We start from the raw sequence: 24,746 nt of genomic DNA on the forward strand, positions 1-24,746 counted from the left end.
TTCTCACATGAATCAGCCACCAGCGCTGTATCATCAGCGAACAACAACTGACTCACTTCCCAAGCTCTCTCATCCCCAACAGACTTCATACTTGCCCCTCTTTCCAGGACTCTTGCATTTACCTCCCTAACAACCCCATCCATAAACAAATTAAACAACCATGGAGACATCACACACCCCTGCCGCAAACCTACATTCACTGAGAACCAATCACTTTCCTCTCTTCCTACACGTACACATGCCTTACATCCTCGATAAAAACTTTTCACTGCTTCTAACAACTTGCCTCCCACACCATATATTCTTAATACCTTCCACAGAGCATCTCTATCAACTCTATCATATGCCTTCTCCAGATCCATAAATGCTACATACAAATCCATTTGCTTTTCTAAGTATTTCTCACATACATTCTTCAAAGCAAACACCTGATCCACACATCCTCTACCACTTCTGAAACCGCACTGCTCTTCCCCAATCTGATGCTCTGTACATGCCTTCACCCTCTCAATCAATACCCTCCCATATAATTTACCAGGAATACTCAACAAACTTATACCTCTGTAATTTGAGCACTCACTCTTATCCCCTTTGCCTTTGTACAATGGCACTATGCACGCATTCCGCCAATCCTCAGGCACCTCACCATGAGTCATACATACATTAAATAACCTTACCAACCAATCAACAATACAGTCACCCCCTTTTTTAATAAATTCCACTGCAATACCATCCAATCCTGCTGCCTTGCCGGCTTTCATCTTCCGCAAAGCTTTTACTACCTCTTCTCTGTTTACCAAATCATTTTCCCTAACCCTCTCACTTTGCACACCACCTCGACCAAAACACCCTATATCTGCCACTCTGTCATCAGACACATTCAACAAACCTTCAAAATACTCATTCCATCTCCTTCTCACATCACCACTACTTGTTATCACCTCCCCATTTACGCCCTTCACTGAAGTTCCCATTTGCTCCCTTGTCTTACGCACTTTATTTACCTCCTTCCAGAACATCTTTTTATTCTCCCTAAAATTTACTGATAGTCTCTCACCCCAACTCTCATTTGCCCTTTTTTTCACCTCTTGCACCTTTCTCTTGACCTCCTGTCTCTTTCTTTTATACTTCTCCCACTCAATTGCATTTTTTCCCTGCAAAAATCGTCCAAATGCCTCTCTCTTCTCTTTCACTAATACTCTTACTTTTTCATCCCACCACTCACTACCCTTTCTAAACAGCCCACCTCCCACTCTTCTCATGCCACAAGCATCTTTTGCGCAATCCATCACTGATTCCCTAAATACATCCCATTCCTCCCCCACTCCCCTTACTTCCATTGTTCTCACCTTTTTCCATTCTGTACACAGTCTCTCCTGGTACTTCCCCACACAGGTCTCCTTCCCAAGCTCACTTACTCTCACCACCTTCTTCACCCCAACATTCACTCCTCTTTTCTGAAAACCCATACTAATCTTCACCTTAGCCTCCACAAGATAATGATCAGACATCCCTCCAGTTGCACCTCTCAGCACATTAACATCCAAAAGTCTCTCTTTCGCACGCCTGTCAATTAACACGTAATCCAATAACGCTCTCTGGCCATCTCTCCTACTTACATAAGTATACTTATGTATATCTCGCTTTTTAAACCAGGTATTCCCAATCATCAGTCCTTTTTCAGCACATAAATCTACAAGCTCTTCACCATTTCCATTTACAACACTGAACACCCCATGCATACCAATTATTCCCTCAACTGCCACATTACTCACCTTTGCATTCAAATCACCCATCACTATAACCCGGTCTCGTGCATCAAAACCGCTAACACACTCATTCAGCTGCTCCCAAAACACTTGCCTCTCATGATCTTTCTTCTCATGCCCAGGTGCATATGCACCAATAATCACCCACCTCTCTCCATCAACTTTCAATTTTACCCATATTAATCGAGAATTTACTTTCTTACATTCTATCACATACTCCCACAACTCCTGTTTCAGGAGTATTGCTACTCCTTCCCTTGCTCTTGTCCTCTCACTAACCCCTGACTTCACTCCCCAGACATTTCCAAACCACTCTTCCCCTTTACCCTTGAGCTTCGTTTCACTCAGAGCCAAAACATCCAGGTTCCTTTCCTCAAACATACTACCTATCTCTCCTTTTTTCACATCTTGGTTACATCCACACACATTTAGGCACCCCACTCTGAGCCTTCGAGGAGGATGATCACTCCCCGCGTGACTCCTTCTTCTGTTTCCCATTTTAGAAAGTTAATACAAGGAGGGGAGGATTTCCGGCCCCCCGCTCCCGTCCCCTCTAGTCGCTTTCTACGACACGCGAGGAATACGTGGGAAGCATTCTTTCACCCCTATCCCCAGGGATAATATACATATATATATAAAATATACACACACACACACATACACACACATACGCACATACACACACACACACACATACATATATATACATATGAAAAATGTAAGAAACAATTTAGAAAACAAACTTTTAGCTTGAAATGAATGAAAAAAAATGAATGTCACATAATGGTTCAACCTCTGGCTATGGAAAAGGAAATGTACAATTTATTCACACAAACGTCAATAGCAGTTCTCATCAATTTCACCACTGTATCAATAAGCTTCAATGTCTAAGCTACATTTTTCTCCAACTTCACTATTTTCTTGTCAAAAACACCATGCATGAAAACTATCACTCCAGTAACACAACTATAAACATTTACTTCCCCTTTAAAAGTTCTGGGGAAGTCTGTCTCGATACACTGCGGCGAGGCGACGCGACGCTGACACAATCACTGTCACAATATCACTTCTGCCTCCTCAAGTCAATCTCTCAGCCACAGTGCAGGCCTTCATCGTCGAAATCGGTCTTGCCTTCAGACGTCTTATCGATGTCTCTGCTCTCGGTAGCCCTCCTCTCGTTAACTCCTCTCGTTAACCCTCACCGTCCTCTGACCCACGCCGCGTTTTCCTGACGCAAGGGAACTGGGCAGCCATTTGCCGGACTTTGCCTCGTCGTTATCAACTTTATCAAGTCCTCAAAGCTTATCCTTTCCGAGGTTGTCATTATTTGCTACGTCAGTCGGTCACAGTACTTCTCTAGATCCTCCAATCACGTACCATATGTAAAACATTTACCTTTCTTGATCATTTTGTCTCCGCTTCTGTCACCTTGAGAAGTCAGTCTGGCGCCCACGAGACACATAATCCACTCAGACGAGGATAAAGACCAACAGGTATATATATATATCTCGATAAAAACTTTTCACTGCTTCTAACAACTTGCCTCCCACACCATATATTCTTAATACCTTCCACAGAGCATCTCTATCAACTCTACCATATGCCTTCTCCACATCCATAAATGCTACATACAAATCCATTTGCTTTTCAAAGTATTTCTCACATACATACTTCAAAGCAAACACCTAATCCACACATCCTCTACCACTTCTGAAACCACACTGCTCTTCCCCAATCTGATGCTCTGTACATGCCTTCACCATCTCAATCAATACCCTCCCTTATAATTTACCAGGAATACTCAACAAACTTATACCTCTGTAATTTGAGCACTCACTCTTATCCCCTTTGCCTTTGTGCAATGGCACTATGCACGCATTCCGCCATTCCTCAGGCACCTCACCATGAGTCATACATACATTAAATAACCCTACCGACCAGTCAATAGAACAGTCACCCCCTTTTTTAATAAATTCCACTGCAATACCATCCAAACCTGCTGCCTTGCCGGCTTTCATCTTCGCAAAGCTTTTACTACCTCTTCTCTGTTTACCAAATCATTTTCCCTAACCCTCTCACTTTGCTCACCACCTCGACCAAAACACCCTATATCTGCCACTCTATCATCAAACACATTCAACAAACCTTCAAAATACTCACTCCATCTGCTTCTCACATCACCAATACTCTTTATCACCTCCCCATTTGCGCCCTTCACTGAAGTTCCCATTTGCTCCCTTGTCTTACGTAATTTATTTACCTCCTTCCAGAACATGTTTTTATTCTCCCTAAAATTTAATGATACTCTCTCACCCCAACCCTTAATTGCCATCTTTTTCACCTCTTGCAACTTTCTCTTGACCTCCTGTCTCTTTCTTTTATACACCTTCCACTCAATTGCATTTTTTCCCTGCAAAAATCGTCCAAATGCCTCTCTCCTCTCTTTTACTAATGATCTTACTTCTTCATCCCACCACTCACTACCCTTTCTAATCAACCCACCTCCCACTCTTCTCATGCCACAAGCATCTTTTGCGCAATCCATCACTGATTCCCTAAATACATCCGATTCCTCCCCCACTCCCCTTACTTTCATTGTTCTCGCCTTTTTCCATTCTGTACTCAGTCTCTCCTGGTACTTCCTCACACAAGTCTCCTTCCCAAGCTCACTTACTCTCACTACGCTCTTCACCCCAACATTCACTCTTCTTTTCTGAAAACCCATACAAATCTTCTCCTTAGCCTTCATAGGATAATGATCAGACATCCCTCCAGTTGCACCTCTCAGCACATTAACATCCAAAAGTCTCTCTTTCGCGCGCCTGTCAATTAACACGTAATCCAATAACGCTCTCTGGCCATCTCTCCTACTTACATACGTATACTTATGTATATCTCGCTTTTTAAACCAGGTATTCCCAATCACCAGTCCTTTTTCAGCACATAAATCTACAAGCTCTTCACCATTTCCATTTACAACACTGAACACCCCATGTATACCAATTATTCCCTCAACTGCCACATTACTCATCTTTGCATTCAAATCACCCATCACTATAACCCGGTCTCGTGCATCAAAACCACTAACACACTCATTCAGCTGCTCCCAAAACACTTGCCTCTCATGATCTTTCTTCTCATGCCCAGGTGCATATGTACCAATAATCACCCATCTCTCTCCATCAACTTTCAGTTTTACCCATATCAATCGAGAATTTACTTTCTTACATTTTATCACATACTCCCACAACTCCTGTTTCAGGAGTACTGCTACTCCTTCCCTTGCTCTTGTCCTCTCACTAACCCCTGACTTTACTCCCAAGACATTCCCAAACCACTCATCCCCTTTACCCTTGAGCTTCGTTTCACTCAAAGCCAAAACCTCAAGGTTCCTTTCCTCAAACATACTACCTATCTCTCCTTTTTTATCGAGGATGGAAGGCATGTGCACGTGTAGGAAGAGAGGAAAGTGATTGGTTCTCAGTGAATGTAGGTTTGCGGCAGGGATGTGTGATGTCTCCATGGTTGTTTAATTTGTTTATGGATGGGGTTGTTAGGGAGGAAAATGTAAGAGTTTTGGAAAGAGGGGCAAGTATGAAGTCTGTTGGGGATGAGAGAGCTTGGGAAGTGAGTCAGTTGTTGTTCGCTGATGATACAGCGCTGGTGGCTGATTCATGTGAGAAACTGCAGAAGGTGGTGACTGAGTTTGGTAAAGAGTGTGAAAGAAGAAAGTTAAGAGTTAATGTGAATAAGAGCAAGGTAATTAGGTACAGTAGGGTTGAGGGTCAAGTCAATTGGGAGGTAAGTTTGAATGGAGAAAAACTGGAGGAAGTAAAGTGTTTTAGATATCTGGGAGTGGATCTGGCAGCGGATGGAACCATGGAAGCGGAAGTGGATCATAGGGTGGGGGAGGAGGTGAAAATCCTGGGAGTCTTCAAGAATGTGTGGAAGTCGAGAAGATTATCTCGGAAAGCAAAAATGGGTATGTTTGAAGGAATAGTGGTTCCAACAATGTTGTATGGTTTCTATGCGTGGGCTACGGATAGAGTTGTGTGCAGGAGGATGGATGTGCTGGAAATGAGATGTTTGAGGACAATGTGTGGTGTGAGGTGGTTTGATCGAGTAAGTAACGTGAGGGTAAGAGAGATGTGTGGAAATAAAAAGAGGGTGGTTGAGAGAGCAGAAGAGGGTTTTTTGAAATGGTTTGGGCACATGGAGAGAATGAGTGAGGAAAGATTGACCAAGAGGATATATGTGTCGGAGGTGGAGGGAACGAGGAGAAGTGGGAGACCAAATTGGAGGTGGAAAGATGGAGTGAAAAAGATTTTGAGTGATCGGGTCCTGAACATGCAGGAGGGTGAAAGGAGGGCAATGAATAGAGTGAATTGGATCGATGTGGTATACCGGGGTTGACGTGCTGTCAGTGGATTGAATCAGGGCATGTGAAGCGTCTGGGGTAAACCATGGAAAGCTGTGTAGGTATGTATATTTGCGTGTGTGGACGTATGTATATACATGTGTATGGGGGTGGGTTGGGTCATTTTTTGCCGTCTGTTTCCTTGTGCCACCTCGCAAACACGGAAGACAGCGGCAAAAAAAAAAAAAATATATATATGTATATATATAAATATATATATATATATATATATATATATATATATATATATATATATATATATATATATATATATATATATATATATATATATATATATATATATATATATATATATATGTATATACATGTGTGTATGTGAATTGTGTGCATGTGTTTATATGTGTGTGTCTGTGTGTGTATATATGTGTGTACGTTGGGATGTGTGGGTGTGTATGTGTGCGTGTGTGGGCGTGTGTGTGTGTGCATGTGTGTGGGGGTGGGTTGTGCCATTACTTTCGTCTGTTTCCTGGTGCTACCTCACAGGAGAGGGACACAGCGACAAAGCAAAATGAAAAATAATAAGATAATGTTACATATATATATATATATATATATATATATATATATATATATATATATATATATATATATATATATATATATATATATATATATATATATATATATATATATATATATATATATATATATATATATATATATATATATATATATATATATATTTTTTTTTTTTATACTTTGTCGCTGTCTCCCGCGTTTGCGAGGTAGCGCAAGGAAACAGACGAAAGAAATGGCCCAACCCCCCCATACACATATATATACATACGTCCACACACGCAAATATACATACCTACACAGCTTTCCATGGTTTACCCCAGACGCTTCACATGCCCTGCTTCAATCCACTGACAGCACGTCAACCCCGGTATACCACATCGCTCCAATTCACTCTATTCCTTGCCCTCCTTTCACCCTCCTGCATGTTCAGGCCCCGATCACACAAAATCTTTTTCACTCCATCTTTCCACCTCCAATTTGGTCTCCCTCTTCTCCTTGTTCCCTCCACCCCCGACACATATATCCTGTTGGTCAATCTTTCCTCACTCATCCTCTCCATGTGCCCAAACCACTTCAAAACACCCTCTTCTGCTCTCTCAACCACGCTCTTTTTATTTCCACACATCTCTCTTACCCTTACGTTACTCACTCGATCAAACCACCTCACACCACACATTGTCCTCAAACATCTCATTTCCAGCACATCCATCCTCCGGCGCACCACTCTATCCATAACCCACGCCTCGCAACCATACAACATTGTTGGAACCACTATTCCTTCAAAAATACCCATTTTTGCTTTCCGAGATAATGTTCTCGACTTCCACACATTCTTCAAGGCTCCCAGGATTTTCGCCCCCTCCCCCACCCTATGATCCACTTCCGCTTCCATGGTTCCATCTGCTGCCAGATCCACTCCCAGATATCTAAAACACTTCACTTCCTCCAGTTTTTCTCCATTCAAACTCACCTCCCAATTGACTTGACCCTCAACCCTACTGTACCTAATAGCCTTGCTCTTATTCACATTTACTCTTAACTTTCTTCTTCCACACACTTTTCCAAACTCGTCACCAGCTTCTGCAGTTTCTCACATGAATCAGCCGCCAGCGCTGCATCATCAGCGAACAACAACTGACTCACTTCCCAAGCTCTCTCATCCCCAACAGACTTCATACTTGCCCCTCTTTCCAAAACTCTTGCATTCACCTCCCTAAGAACCCCATCCATAAACAAATTAAACAACCATGGAGACATCACACACCCCTGCCGCAAACCTACATTCACTGAGAACCAATCACTTTCCTCTCTTCCTACACGTACACATGCCTTACATCCTCGATAAAAACTTTTCACTGCTTCTAACAACTTTCCTCCCACACCATATATTCTTAATACCTTCCACAGAGCATCTCTATCAACTCTATCGTATGCCTTCTCCAGATCCATAAATGCTACATACAAATCCATTTGCTTTTCTAAGTATTTCTCACATACATTCTTCAAAGCAAACACCTGATCCACACATCCTCTACCACTTCTGAAACCACACTGCTCTTCCCCAATCTGATGCTCTGTACATGCCTTCACCCTCTCAATCAATACTCTCCTATATAATTTACCAGGAATACTCAACAAACTTATACCTCTGTAATTTGAGCACTCACTCTTATCCCCTTTGCCTTTGTACAATGGCACTATGCACGCATTCCGCCAATCCTCAGGCACCTCACCATGAGTCATACATACATTAAATAACCTTACCAACCAGTCAACAATACAGTCACCCCCTTTTTTAATAAATTCCACTGCAATACCATCCAAACCTGCTGCCTTGCCGGCTTTCATATATATATATATATATATATATATATATATATATATATATATATATATATATATATATATATATATATATATATATATATATATATATATTCCTATGAGTCCACGGGGAAAATGAAACACGAAAAGTTCTCAAGTGCACTTTCGCCATTTGGTAAACATGTGATTGTTTTGGAGAATCACATGTTTACCAAATGGCTTCCTAGCTTCGTCTCTTCGATGTATATCAACTGACTGTTATATTCCTCTCCTATGTCTCCTATGATGATGTGATTATTACACGAAAGTGCACTTGGGAACTTTACGTGGTTCATTTTCCCCATGGACTCATAGGAATATCTTTATCAGGTGCAAAATTGTGATCCTTTCCAATATATATATATATATATATATATATATATATATATATATATATATATATATATATATATATATATATATATATATATATATATATATTAGGTACAGTAGGGTTGAGGGTCAAGTCAATTGGGAGGTAAGTTTAAATGGAGAAAAAACTGGAGGAATTAAAGTGTTTTAGATATCTGGGAGTGGATCTGGCAGCGGATGGAACCATGAAAGCGGAAGGGAATCATAGGGTGGGGGAGGGGGCGAAAATCCTGGGAGCTTTGAAGAATGTTTGGAAGTCGAGAACATTATCCCGGAGAGCAAAAATGGGTATGTTTGACGGAATAGTGGTTCCAACAATGTATGGTTGCGAGGCGTGGGCTATGGATAGAGTTGTGCGCAGGTGGGTGGATGTGCTGGAAATGAGATGTTAGAGGACAATATGTTGTGTGAGGTGGTTTGATCGAGTAAGTAATGTAAGGGTAAGCGAGATGTGTGGAATTAAAAACAGAGTGTCTTTGAGAGAGCAGAAGAGGGTGTTTTGAAATGGTTTGGTCACATGGAGAGAATGAGTGGGGAAAGATTGACCAAGAGGATACATGTGTCGGAGGTGGAGGGAACGAGGAGAAGTGGGAGACCAAATTGGAGGTGGAAAGATGGAGTGAAAAAGATTTTGAGTGATCGGGGCCTGAGCATGCAGGAGGGTGAAAGGTGTGCAAGGAATAGAGTGAATTGGAACGATGTGGTATACCGTGGTCGACGTGCTGTCAGTGGATTGAACCAGGGCATGTGAAGCGTCTGGGGTAAATCATGGAAAGTGTGTGGGGCCTGGATGTGGAAAGGGAGCTGTGGTTTCGGTGCATTATTACATGACAGCTAGAGACTGAGTGTGAACGAATGGGGACTTTGGTGTCTTTCCTAGCGCTACCTCGCACACATGAGGGGGGAGGGGGTTCTTATTCCATGTGTGGCGAGGTGGCGATGGGAACAAATAAAGGCAGACAGTATGAATTATGTAAATATGCATATATGTATATGTCTGTATGTGTATATATATGTGTAACTGAGATGTACAGGTATGTATATTTACGTGTGTGGACGTGTATGTATATACATGTGTATATGGGCGGGTTTACCATTCTTTCGTCTGTTTCCTTGCGCTACTTCGCTAACGCGGGAGACAGCGACAAAGCAAAATAAATAAATAAATAAATATACATATATATCTATATATATATATATATATATATATATATATATATATATATATATATATATATATATATATATGTATATATATATTTATATATATTGATATATATATATATATATATATATATATATATATATATATATATATATATATATATATATATATATATATATATATATATATATATATATATATATATGTATATATATATATATATATATATATATATATATATATATATATATATATATATATATATATATATATATATATATATATATATATATATATATATATATATATATATGTATATATATTTTTTTTTTTTTTTTTTTTTTTTGCTTTGTCGCTGTCTCCCGCGTTTGCGAGGTAGCGCGAGGAAACAGACGAAAGAAATGGCCCAACCCACCCCCATACACATGTATATACATACCGTCCACACACGCAAATATACATACCTACACAGCTTTCCATGGTTTACCCCAGACGCTTCACATGCCCTGATTCAATCCACTGACAGCAGGTCAACCCCGGTATACCACATCGCTCCAATTCACTCTATTCCTTGCCCACCTCTCACCCCCCTGCATGTTCAGGCCCCGATCACACAAAATCTTTTTCACTCCATCTTTCCACCTCCAATTTGGTCTCCCTCTTCTCCTCGTTCCCTCCACCTCCGACACATATATCCTCTTGGTCAATCTTTCCTCACTCATTCTCTCCATGTGCACAAACCATTTCAAAACACCCTCTTCTGCTCTCTCAACCACGCTCTTTTTATTTCCACACATCTCTCTTACTCTTACGTTACTTACTCGATCAAACCACCTCACACCACACATTGTCCTCAAACATCTCATTTCCAGCACATCCATCCTCCTGCGCACAACTCTATCCATAGCCCACGCCTCGCAACCATACAACATTGTTGGAACCACTATTCCTACAAACATACCCATTTTTGCTTTCCGAGATAATGTTCTCGACTTCCACACATTCTTCAAGGCTCCCAGAATTTTCGCCCCCTCCCCCACCCTATGATCCACTTCCGCTTCCATGGTTCCATCCACTGCCAGATCCACTCCCATATATCTAAAACACTTCACTTCCTCCAGTTTTTTCCATTCAAACTCACCTCCCAATTGACTTGCCCCTCAACCCTACTGTACCTAATAACCTTGCTCTTATTCACATTTATTCTTAACTTTCTTCTTTCACACACTTTACCAAACTCAGTCACCAGCTTCTGCAGTTTCTCACATGAATCAGCCACCAGCGCTGTATCATAAGCGAGCAACAACTGACTCACTTCCCAAGCTCTCTCATCCCCAACAGACTTCATACTTGCCCCTGTTTCCAAAACTCTTGCATTCACCTCCCTAACAACCCCATCCATAAACAAATTAAACAACTATGGAGACATCACACACCCCTCCCGCAAACCTACATTCACTGAGAACCAATCACTTTCCTGTCTTCGTACACGTACACATGCCTTACATCTTCCATATATATATATCTATATATATATATATATATATATATATATATATATATATATATATATATATATATATATATATATATATATATATATATATATACATATATATATATATATATATATATATATATATATATATATATATATATATATATATATATATATATATATATATATATGTGTGTGTGTGTTGTTCCCTGATGATACATCGCTGGTGGCTGATTCATGTGAGAAACTGCAAAAGCTGGTGACTGATTTTGGTAAAGTGTGTGAAAGAAGAAAGTTAAAAGTAAATATGAATTAGAGCAAGGTTATTAGGTACAGTAGGGTTGAGGGTCAAGTCAATTGGGAGGTAAGTTTGAATGGAGAAAAACTGGTGGAAGCAAAGTGTTTTAGATATCTGGGAGTGGATCTGGCAGCGGATGGAACCATTTAAGCGGAAATGGATCATAGGGTGGGGAAGGGGGCGAAAATTCTGGGAGCCTTGAAGAATGTGTGGAAGTCGAGAACATTATCTCGGAAAGCAAAAATCGGTATATTTGAAGCAATAGTGGTTCCAAAAATGTTGTATGGTTGCGAGGCTTGGGCTATGGATAGAGTTGTGCGCAGGAGGATGGATGTGCTGGAAATGAGATGTTTGAGGACAATGTGTGGTGTGAGGTGGTCTGATCGAGTAAGTAACGTAAGGGTAAGAGAGATGTGTGGAAATAAAAAGAGCGTGGTTGAGAGAGCAGAAGAGGGTGTTTTGAAATGGTTTGGGCACATGGAGAGAATGAGTGAGGAAAGATTGACCAAGAGGATATATGTGTCGGAGGTGGAGGGAACGAGGGGAAGTGGGAGACCAAATTGGTGGTGGAAAGATGGAGTGAAAAAGATTTTGTGTGATCGGGGCCTTAACATGCAGGAGGGTGAAAGGAGGTCAAGGAATGGAGTGAATTGGATCGATGTGGTGTACTGTGGTTGACGCGCTGTCAGTGGATTGAATCAGGGCATGTGAAGCGTCTGGGGTAAACCATGGCAAGGTGTGTAGGTATGTATATTTGCGTGTGTGGACGTATGTATATACATGTGTATAGGGGTGGGTTGGGCCATTTTTTTCGTCTGTTTCCTTGCGCTATCTCGCAAACGCGGGAGATAGCGACAAAAAAATATTATATATATATATATATATATATATATATATATATATATATATATATATATATATATATATATATATATATACATATATATATACATGTCTCCATGGTTGTTTAATTTGTTTATGGATGGGGTTGTTAGGAAGGTAAATGGAAGAGTTTTGGAAAGAGGGGCAAGTATGAAGTCTGTTGGGGATGAGAGAGCTTGGGAAGTGAGTCAGTTGTTGTTCGCTGATGATACAGCGCTGGTGGCTGATTCATGTTAGAAACTGCAGAAGCTGGTGACTGAGTTTGGAAAAGTGTGTGGAAGAAGAAAGTTAAGAGTAAATGTGAATAAGAGCAAGGTTATTAGGTACAGTAGGGTTGAGGGTCAAGTCAATTGGGAGGTGAGTTGGAATGGAGAAAAACTGGAGGAAGTGAAGTGTTTTAGATATCTGGGAGTGGATCTGGCAGCGGATGGAACCATGGAAGCGGAAGTGGATCATAGGGTGGGGGAGGGGGCGAAAATCCTGCGGGCCTTGAAGAATGTGTGGAAGTCGAGAACATTATCTCGGAAAGCAAAAATGGGTATGTTTGTAGGAATAGTGGTTCCAACAATGTTGTATGGTTGCGAGGCGTGGGCTATGGATAGAGTTGTGCGCAGGAGGATGGATTTGCTGGAAATGAGATGTTTGAGGACAATGTGTGGTGTGAGGTGGTTTGATCGAGTGAGTAACGTAAGGGTAAGAGAGATGTGTGGAAATAAAAAGAGCGTGGTTGAGAGAGCAGAAGAGGGATTTTTGAAGTGGTTTGGGCACATGGAGAGGATGAGTGCGGAAAGATTGACCAAGAGGATATATGTGTCGGAGGTGGAGGGAACAAGGAGAAGAGGGAGACCAAATTGGAGGTGGAAGGATGGAGTGAAAAAGATTTTGTGTGATCGGGGCCTGAACATGCGGGAGGGTGAAAGGAGGGCAAGGAATAGAGTGAATTGGAGCGATGTGGTATACCGGGTTGACGTGCTGTCAGTGGATTGAATCAGGGCATGTGAAGCGTCTGGGGTAAACCATGGAAAGCTGTGTCGGTATGTATAGTTGCGTGTGTGGACGTATGTATATACATGTGTATGGGGGAGGGTTGGGCCATTTCTTTCGTCTGTATCCTTGCGCTACCTTGCAAACGCGGGAGACAGCGACAAAGTATAATAAAAAAAAAAATATATATATATATATATATATATATATATATATATATATATATATATATATATATATATATATATATATATATATATATATTGGGAATACCTGGTTTAAAAATAGAGATATACACATTTATATGTATGTAAGTTTGAGAGATGGCCAGAGAGCGTTATTTGATTACGTGTCAATTGATAGGCGTTCGAAAGAGAGACTTTTGGATGTTAATGTGTAAAGAAGAGCATCTGGAGGGATGTCTGATCATGATCTTGTGGAGGCAAAGGTGAAGATTTCAGAGGTTTTCAGATAAGAAGAGAGAATGTTGGGGTGAAGAGAGTGGTGGGAGTAAGTGACCTTAGAAAGGAGGCTTGTATGTGGAGGTACCTGGAAATATTGAGTACAGAATGGAAAAAGGTGAGAATAAAGGATGTAAGGGGAGTGGGGGAGGAGTGGAATGTATTCAGGGAAGCAGTGATGGCTTGCGCAAAAGATGCTTCTAGCTGGAAAAGCGTTGGAGGTGGGCAGATTAGAAAGGGTAGTGAGTGGTGGGATGAAGAAGTAAGAATTTTAATGAAAGAGAAGAAATGCATTTGGACGATTTTTCGGGGAAAAAATGCAAATGACTAGGAGATGTACAAAAAAATAAGAGGCAGGAAGTCAAGAGAAAGGAGCGAGAGATGAAAAAGAGGGAAAATGAGAGTTGGGAGGAGAGAGTATCATTAAATTTTATTGATAATAAAAGGATGTTTTGGATGGAGGTAACTAAAGTGCTTAAGACAAGGGAACAAATGGGATCATCGATGAAGGGGCGAGAGGGGAGGTGATAACAAGGACTGGTAATGTGAGAAGGATATGGAGTGAGGGTTTTGAGGGTTTGTTGAATGTATTTGATAATAGAGTGGAAGATATAGGGCGTTTTGGTCGAGGTGGTGTGCAAAGTGAGAAGGTTAGTGAGAATGATTTGGTAAACAGAGAAGATGTAGTAAAAGCTTTGCGAAAGATGAAAGCTGGCAAGGCAGCGGGTTTGGATGGTATTGCAATGCAAATTTATTAAAAAAGGGGGTGACTGTATTGTTGACTGGTTGGTAAGGTTACTTAATGTATGTATGACTCATGGTGAGGTGTCTAAGGATTGGAGGAATGCTTTCATAGTGCCAATGTACAAAGGCAAAGGGGATAAAAGTGAGTGCTCAAATTACAGAGGTATATGTTTGGTGAGTGTTCCTGGTAAATTATATGGGAAGGTATTGATTGAGAGGGTGAAGGCATGTACAGAGCATCAGATCATCAGACTGGGGAAGAGCAGTGTGGTTTCAGAAGTGGTAGAGGATGTGTGGATCAGGTGTTTGCGTTGAAGAATGTTTGTGAGAAATACGTAGAAAAGCAAATGGATTTGTATGTAGCATTTATGGATCTGGAGAAGGCATATGATAGAGTTTATAGAGATGCTCTCTGGTAGATATTAAGAATATATGGTGTTGGAGGCAAGTTGTTAGAAGCAGTGAAAAGATTTTATTGAGGATGTAAGGAATGTGTACGTGTAGGAAAATAGAAAAGTGATTGGATCTCAGTGAATGTTGGTTTGCGGTAGGGGTGCGTGATGTCTCCATGGTTGTTTAATTTGTTTATGGATGGGGTTGTTAGGGTGGTGAATGCAAGAGTTTTGGAAAGAAGGGCAAGTATGCAGTGTGATGTGGATGTGAGAGCTTGGGAAGTGAGTCTGTTGTTCACTGATGATATAATGCTGGTGGCTGATTCGGGTGAGAAACTACAGAAGCTGGTGAGTGAGTTTGGTAAAGTGTGTGAAAAAAGAAAGCTGAGAGTAAATGTGAATAAGAGCAAGGTTATTAGATACAATAGGGTTGAGGGACAAGTCAATTGGGAGGTAAATTTGAATGGAGAAAAACTGGAGGAAGTGAAGGGCTTTAGATATCTGGGAGTGGATTTGGCAGCGGATGGAACCATGGAAGCGGAAGTGAATCATAGTGCGGAGGAGGGTGCGAAAGTTGTGGGAGCGTTGAAGAACGTTTGGAGGTCCAGAACGTTATCTTGGAATGCAAAAATCGGTATGTTTGAAGGAATAGTGGTTCCAACAATATCATACGGTTGCGAGGCATGGGCTATAGATAGAGTTGTGCGAAGGAGGCTGGAGGTGCTGGAAATGAGATATTTGAGGACAATATGTGGTGTGAGGTGGTTTCATCGAGTAAGTAATAATAGGGTAAGAGAGATGTGTGGTAATAAAAAGAGTGTGGTTGAGAGAGCAGAAGAGGGTTTTTTGAAATGGTTTGGTCACATGGAGAGAATGAGTGAGGAGAGATTCTCAAAGAGGATATATGTTTCGGAGGTGGAGGGAACGAGGAGAATTGGGAGACCAAATTGAAGGTAGAAAGATGGAGTGAAAAAGATTTTGAGTGATCGGTGCCTGAACATGCAGGAGGGTGAAAGGCGTGCAAGGAATATAGTGAATTGTAACGTTGTGGTATTGGTATACTGGGATCGACGTGTCAATGGATTGAACCAAGGAATGTGAAGCGTCTGAGGTAAGACATGGAAAGTTCTGTAGGGGCTGGATGTGGAAAGAGATCTGTGGTTTCGGTGCATTATACATGACAGCTAGAGACTGAGTGTGAACGAATGTGGCCTTTGTTGTCTTTTCCTAGCGCTACCTCGCGCACATGCGGGGGGAGGGGGTTGTTATTTCATGTGTGGCGAGGTGGCGATGAGAATGAATAATGGCAGACAGTATGAATTATGCACATGTGTATGTATGTATATGTCTGTGTGTGTATATATATGTATACGTTGAGATGTATAGTTATATATATGTACGTGTATGGACGTGTATGTATGTATATATTTCCTTGCGCTACCTCGCTAATGCAGGAGAGAGCGACAAAGTATAATGATGAAAAAAATGTATATGTATGTATATATATATATATATATATATATATATATATATATATATATATATATATATATATATATATATATATATATATATATATATATATATATATATATATATATATATTTTTTTTTTTTCCGCTGTCTCCCGCGTTTGCGAGGTAGCGCAAGGAAACAGACGAAAGAAATGGCCCAACCCACCCCCATACACATGTATATACATACGTCCACACACGCAAATATACATACCTACACAGCTTTTCATGGTTTACCCCAGACGCTTCACATGCCCCGACTCAATCCACTGACAGCACGTCAACCCCGGTATACCACATCGCTCCAATTCACTTTATTCCTTGCCCTCCTTTCACCCTCCTGCATGTTCAGGCCCCGATCACACAAAATCTTTTTCACTCCATCTTTCCACCTCCAATTTGGTCTCCCTCTTCTCCTCGTTCCCTCCACCTCCGACACATATATCCTCTTGGTCAATCTTTCCTCACTCATTCTCTCCATGTGCCCAAACCATTTCAAAACACCCTCTTCTGCTCTCTCAACCACACTCTTTTTATTTCCACACATCTCTCTTACCCTTACGTTACTTACTCGATCAAACCACCTCACACCACACATTGTCCTCAAACATCTCATTTCCAGCACATCCATCCTCCTGCGCACAACTCTATCCATAGCCCACGCCTCGCAACCATACAACATTGTTGGAACCACTATTCCTTCAAACATACCCATTTTTGCTTTTCGAGATAATGTTCTCGACTTCCACACATTCTTCAAGGCTCCCAGAATTTTCTCCCCCTCCTCCACCCTATGATCCACTTCCGCTTCCATGGTTCCATCCGCTGCCAGATCCACTCCCAGATATCTAAAACACTTTACTTCCTCCAGTTTTTCTCCATTCAAACTCACCTCCCAATTGACTTGACCCTCAACCCTACTGTACCTAATAACCTTGCTCTTATTCACATTTACTCTTAACTTTCTTTCACACACTTTACCAAACTCAGTCACCAGCTTCTGCAGTTTCTCACATGAATCAGCCACCAGCGCTGTATCATCAGCGAACAACAACTGACTCACTTCCCAAGCTCTCTCATCCACAACAGACTTCATACTTGCCCCTCTTTCCAAAACTCTTGCATTCACCTCCCTAACAACCCCATCCATAAACAAATTAAACAACCATGGAGACATCACACACCCCTGCCGCAAACCTACATTCACTGAGAACCAATCACTTTCCTCTCTTCCTACACGTACACATGCCTTACATCCTCGATAAAAACTTTTCACTGCTTCTAACAACTTGCCTCCCACACCATATATTCTTAATACCTTCCACAGAGCATCTCTATCAACTCTATCATATGCCTTCTCCAGATCCATAAATGCTACATACAAATCCATTTGCTTTTCTAAGTATTTCTCACATACATTCTTCAAAGCAAGCACCTGATCCACACATCCTCTACCACTTCTGAAACCACACTGCTCTTCCCCAATCTGATGCTCTGTACATGCCTTCACCCTCTCAGTCAATACCCTCCCATATAATTTACCAGGAATACTCAACAAACTTATACCTCTGTAATTTGAGCACTCACTCTTATCCCCTTTGCCTTTGTACAATGGCACTATGCACGCATTCCGCCAATCCTCAGGCACCTCACCGTGAGTCATACATACATTAAGTAATCTTACCAACCAGTCAACAATACAGTCACCCCCTTTTTTAATAAATTCCACTGCAATACCATCCAAACCTGCTGCCTTGCCGGCTTTCATCTTCCGCAAAGCTTTTACTACCTCTTCTCTGTTTACCAAATCATTTTCACTACCCCTCTCACTTTGCACACCACCTCGACCAAAACACCCTATATCTGCCACTCTATCATCAAACACCTTCAACAAACCTTCAAAATACTCACTCCATCTCCTTCTCACATCACCACTACTTGTTATCACCTCCCCATTTGCGCCCTTCACTGAAGTTCCCATTTGCTCCCTTGTCTTACGCACTTTATTTACCTCCTTCCAGAACATCTTTTTATTCTCCCTAAAATTTAATGATACTCTCTCACCCCAACTCTCATTTGCCCTTTTTTTCACCTCTTTCAAGTGTATAAAGTATGTATAATGTACAATATATTTGTAATTCGTCACTGGCATCCGCAAGAGCCTTTATCCCTTATACAGATCCACTAAACGATCGTTAATCAATACTGTTCGATATGCTGCGCACTCCAGCCACTATACGGCTATAAAACGTAGATGTCGATGCCGGGAACAGTGAATTTTCTTTCGCCACATCTGAGAGTTCTCGCTCGATATCAGGCAGCTGTGTGGTCTGTAAGTTTTAATTCTTGTTCCATATATGTGGATTTTTTTTAGATTCTGGTGGTACATCTTGTGTTATGATTGGATAACGAATTTTGGTATATTCATGTGAAGTTAACAATAAAGCGTTGTGGCTTGTGATATATATATATATATATATATATATATATATATATATATATATATATATATATATATATATATATATATATATATACATGTATGTATATATATTTCATTATGCTCTGTCGCTGTCTCCCGCGTTAGCGAAGTAGCCCAAGGAATAAGACGAAAGAATAGCCCAACCCACCCACATACACATGTATATACATACACGTCAACACACGCAAAATTATATACCTATACATCTCAACGTATATATATATATATATATATATATATATATATATATATATATATATATATATATATATATATATATATATATATATATATATATATATATATATATATATATATATATATATATATACACACACACAGATATATACATATATACACATGTACATAATGCATACTGTCTGCCTTTATTCATTCCAATCGCCACCCCGAAACACATGGAATAACAACCCCCTCCCCCCTCATATGTGCGAGGTAGCGCTAGGAAAAGACAACAAAGACCATATTCGTTCACACTCAGTCTCTAGCTGTCATGTAATAATGCACCGAAACCACAGCTCCCTTTCCACATCCAGGCCCCACAGAACTTTCCATGGTTTACCCTAGACGCTTCATATGCCTTGGTTCAATACATTGACAGCACGTCGACCCCGGTATACCACATCGTTCCAATTCACTCTATTCCTTGCACGCCTTTCACCCTCCTACATGTTCAGGCCCCGATCACTCAAAATCTTTTTCACTCCATCATTCTACCTCCAATTTGGTCTCCCACTTCTCCTCTTTCCCTCCACCTCTGACACATATATCCTTTTGGTCAATCTTACCTGACTCATTCTCTCCATGTGACCAAACCATTTCAAAAACCCTCTTCTACTCTCTCAACCACAATCTTTTTATTACCACACATCTCTCTTACCTTTAAATTACTTAATCGATCAAACCACCTCACACCACATATTGTCCTCAAACATCTCATTTCCATCATATCCACCCTCCGTACAACTCTATCCATAGCTTCGGAACCACGCTTCGGAACCATACAATATTGTTGACACCGCTATTCCTTCAAACATACCCATTTTTGCTTTCCGAGGTAATGTTCTCGACTTCAACACATTTTTCAAGGCTGCCAGAATTCTCGCCTCCTCCCCCACCCTATGATTCACTTCCACTTCTATGGTTCCATTCGCTGCCAACTCCACTCCCAGATATCTAAAACACTTCACTTCTTCCAGTTTTTCTCCATTCAAACTTACCTCCCAGTTTACTTGACCCTCAACCCATGTTACCTAATAACCTTGCTCTTATTCACATTTACTCTCAACTTTCTTCTTTCACACACCGTACCAAACTCAGTTACCAGGTTCTGCAGATTCTTGCATGAATCAGCTACCAGCGCTGTATCATCAGCGAACAACAACTGACTCACTTCCCAAGCTCTCTCATCCACAACAGACTGCATACTTGCCCCTCTTTCTAAAACTCTTGCATTCATCTCCCTAACAACCCCATCCATAAACAAATTAAACAACCATTGAGACATCACACACCCCTGCCGCAAACCTACATTCACTGAGAACCAATCATTTTCCTCTCATCCTACACGTACACATGCCTTACATCCTCGATAAAAACTTTTCACTGCTTCTCACAACTTCCCTCCCAAACCATATATTCTTAACACCTTCCACAGTGCATCTCTATCAAGTCTATCATCTGCCTTTTCCAGATCCATAAATGCTACATACAAATCCATTTGCTTTTCTAAGTATTTCTCACATACATTCTTCAAAGCAAACACTTGATCCAAACATCCTCTAACACTTCTGAAACCACATTGTTCTTCCCTATTCTGATGCTCTGTACATGCCTTCACCCTCTCAATCAATACCCTCCCATATGATTTACCAGGAATACTCAACAAACTTATACCTCTGTAATTTGAGCAGCCACTCTTATCCCCTTTCCCTTTGTACAATGGCACTATGCAAGCATTCCGCCAATCCTCACGCACCTCACCATGAATCATACATACATTAAATAACCTTGCCAACCAGTCAACAATACAGTCACCCCCTTTTTAATAAATTCCACTGCAATACCATCCAAACCCGCTGCCTTGCCGGCTTTCATCTTCCGTAAAGCTTTTACTACCTCTTGTCAGTTTACCAAATCATTTTCCCTGCCCTCTCGGTTTGCACACCACCTCGACCAAAACACTCTATATCTACCACTCTATCATCAAACACATTCAACAAACCTTCGAAATATTCACTCCATCTTCTCACACCACCACTACTTGTTATCACCCCCCATTAGCCCCCTTCACTGAAGTTCCCATTTGCTTCCTTGTCTTACGCACTTTATGTAACTCCTTCCAAAACATATTTTTATTCTCCCTAAAATTTAATAATTCTCTCTCACCCCAACTCTCATTTGCCATCTTTTTCACCTCTTGCACCTTTCTCTTGACCTCCTGTCTCTTTCTTTTATACATCTCCGACTCGTTTGCATTTTTTCCAGCAAAAATCGTCGAAATGGCTCTCTCTTCTCTTTCACTAATAATCATACTTCCTCATCCCACCACTCATTACCCTTTCTAATCAAACCACCTCCCACTCTTCTCATGCTACAAGCATCTTTTGTGCAAGCCATCAGTGCTTCCCTAAATACACCCCATTCCTCCCCCACTCCCCTTACCTCCTTTGTTCTCACTTTTTCCCATTCTGTACTCAGTCCCTTCTGTTACTTCCTCACACAAATCTAGTTCCCATGCTCACTTACTCTTACCACTCTCTTCACCCCAACATTCTCTCTATTTTTTTGAAAACCTCTTCAAATCTTCACCTTCGCCGCCAGAAGATAATGATCAGACATCCCTCCAGTTGCACCTCTCAGCACATTAACATCCAAAAGTCTCTCTTTCGCGCGCCTGTCAATTAGCACGTAATCCAATAACGTTCTCTGGCCATATATCCTACTTACCTACGTATACTTATGTATATCTCTCATATCAAACCAGGTATTCCCAATAACCAATCCTTCTTCAGCACATAAATCTACAAGCTCTTCACCATTTCCATTTACAACACTGAACATCCCATGTATACCAATTATTCCCTCAACTGCCACATTACTCACCTTTGCATTCAAATCACCCATCAATGTAACCCGGTCTCGTGCATCAACACCACTAGCACACTCATTCAGCTGCTCCCAAAACACTCTTCTCTTATAATCTTTTTTCTATGCCAGATGCATATGCACCAATAATCACCCACCTCTCTCCATCAACTTTAAGTTTTACCCATATCAATCTAGAATCTACTTTCTTACACTCTATCACATACTCCCACATCTCCAATTTCATGAGTAGTGCTACTCCTTCCCTTGATCTTGTCCCCTCACCAACCCCTGATTTTACTCCCTAGACATTCCTAAACCACTCTTCCCCTTTACCCTTGAGCTTCGTTTCACTCAGAGCCAAAACATCCAGGTTCCTTTCCTCAAACATACTACCTATCTCTCCTTTTTTCACATCTTGGTTACATCCACACACATTTAGACACCCCAATCTGAGCATTTGAGGAGGATGAGCACTCCTCGCGTGACTCCTTCTGTTTCCCCTTTTAGAAAGTTAAAATACACAAATATATATATATATATATATATATATATATATATATATATATATATATATATATATATATATATATATATATATATGTATATGTATATATATATATATATATATATATATATATATATATATATATATATATATATATATATATATATATATATATATATATATATATATATATATATATATATATATATATATATATATATATATATATATATATATATATATATATATATATATATATATATATATATATATATATATATATATATATATATATATATATATATATATATATATATATATACATATATATATATATATATATATATATATATATATATATATATATATATATATATATATACATATATATATATATACATATACATATATATATATACATATATATATATATATATATATATATATATATATATATATATATATATATATATATATATATATATATATATATATATATATATATATATATACATATATATATATATACATATATATATATATATATATATATATATATATATATATATATATATATATATATATATATATATTTTTTTTTTTTTTTTGCCGCTGTCTCCCGCGTTTGCGAGGTAGCGCAAGGAAACAGACGAAAGAAATGGCCCAACCCACCCCCATACACATGTATATACATACGTCCACACACGCAAATATACATACCTACACAGCTTTCCATGGTTTACCCCAGACGCTTCACATGCCCTGATTCAATCCACTGACAGCACGTCAACCCCGGTATACCACATCGCTCCAATTCACTCTATTCCTTGCCCTCCTTTCACCCTCCTGCATGTTCAGGCCCCGATCACACAAAATCTTTTTCACTCCATCCTTCCACCTACAATTTGGTCTCCCTCTTCTCCTCGTTCCCTCCACCTCCGACACATATATCCTCTTCCTCAATCTTTCCTCACTCATTCTCTCCATGTGTCCAAACCATTTCAAAACACCCTCTTCTGCTCTCTCAACCACGCTCTTTTTATTTCCACACATCTCTCTTACCCTTACGTTACTTACTCGATCAAACCACCTCACACCACACATTGTCCTCAAACATCTCATTTCCAGCACATCCATCCTCATGCGCACCACTCTATCCATAGCCCACGACTCGCAACCATACAACATTGTTGGAACCACTATTCCTTCAAACATACCCATTTTTGCTTTCCGAGATAATGTTCTCGACTTCCCCACATTCTTCAAGGCTCCCAGAATTTTCGCCCCCTCCCCCATCCTATGATCCACTTCCGCTTCCATGGTTCCATATATATATATATATATATATATATATATATATATATATATATATATATATATATATATATATATAACGTGAGCAGGGGGCTAAGAACCCTCCCTTCCTTGTACCTTGATTTTCTAAAGGACGAAACAAGGAGTCACGTGGATCTTCCTCGAAAGCTAGAACTGGGGTGTCTAAATATGTGTGGATGTAACCAAGGTAAGAAAAAAGGAGAGATAGGTGGTATGTTTGAGGAAAGGAACCTATATGTTTTGGCTCTTAGTGAAACGAAACTCAATGGTAAAGGGGAAGAATGGTTTGGGAATGTCTTGGGAGTAAAGTCAGGGGTTAGTGAGAGGACAATAGCAATCGTAGGAGTAGCACTACTACTGAAACAGGAGTGGTGGGAGTATGTGATAGATTTCAAGAAAATATACTCTAGATTGATAT

Source organism: Panulirus ornatus, chromosome 2, assembly GCF_036320965.1.
Source record: "Panulirus ornatus isolate Po-2019 chromosome 2, ASM3632096v1, whole genome shotgun sequence".
Classification (NCBI taxonomy): domain Eukaryota; kingdom Metazoa; phylum Arthropoda; class Malacostraca; order Decapoda; family Palinuridae; genus Panulirus; species Panulirus ornatus.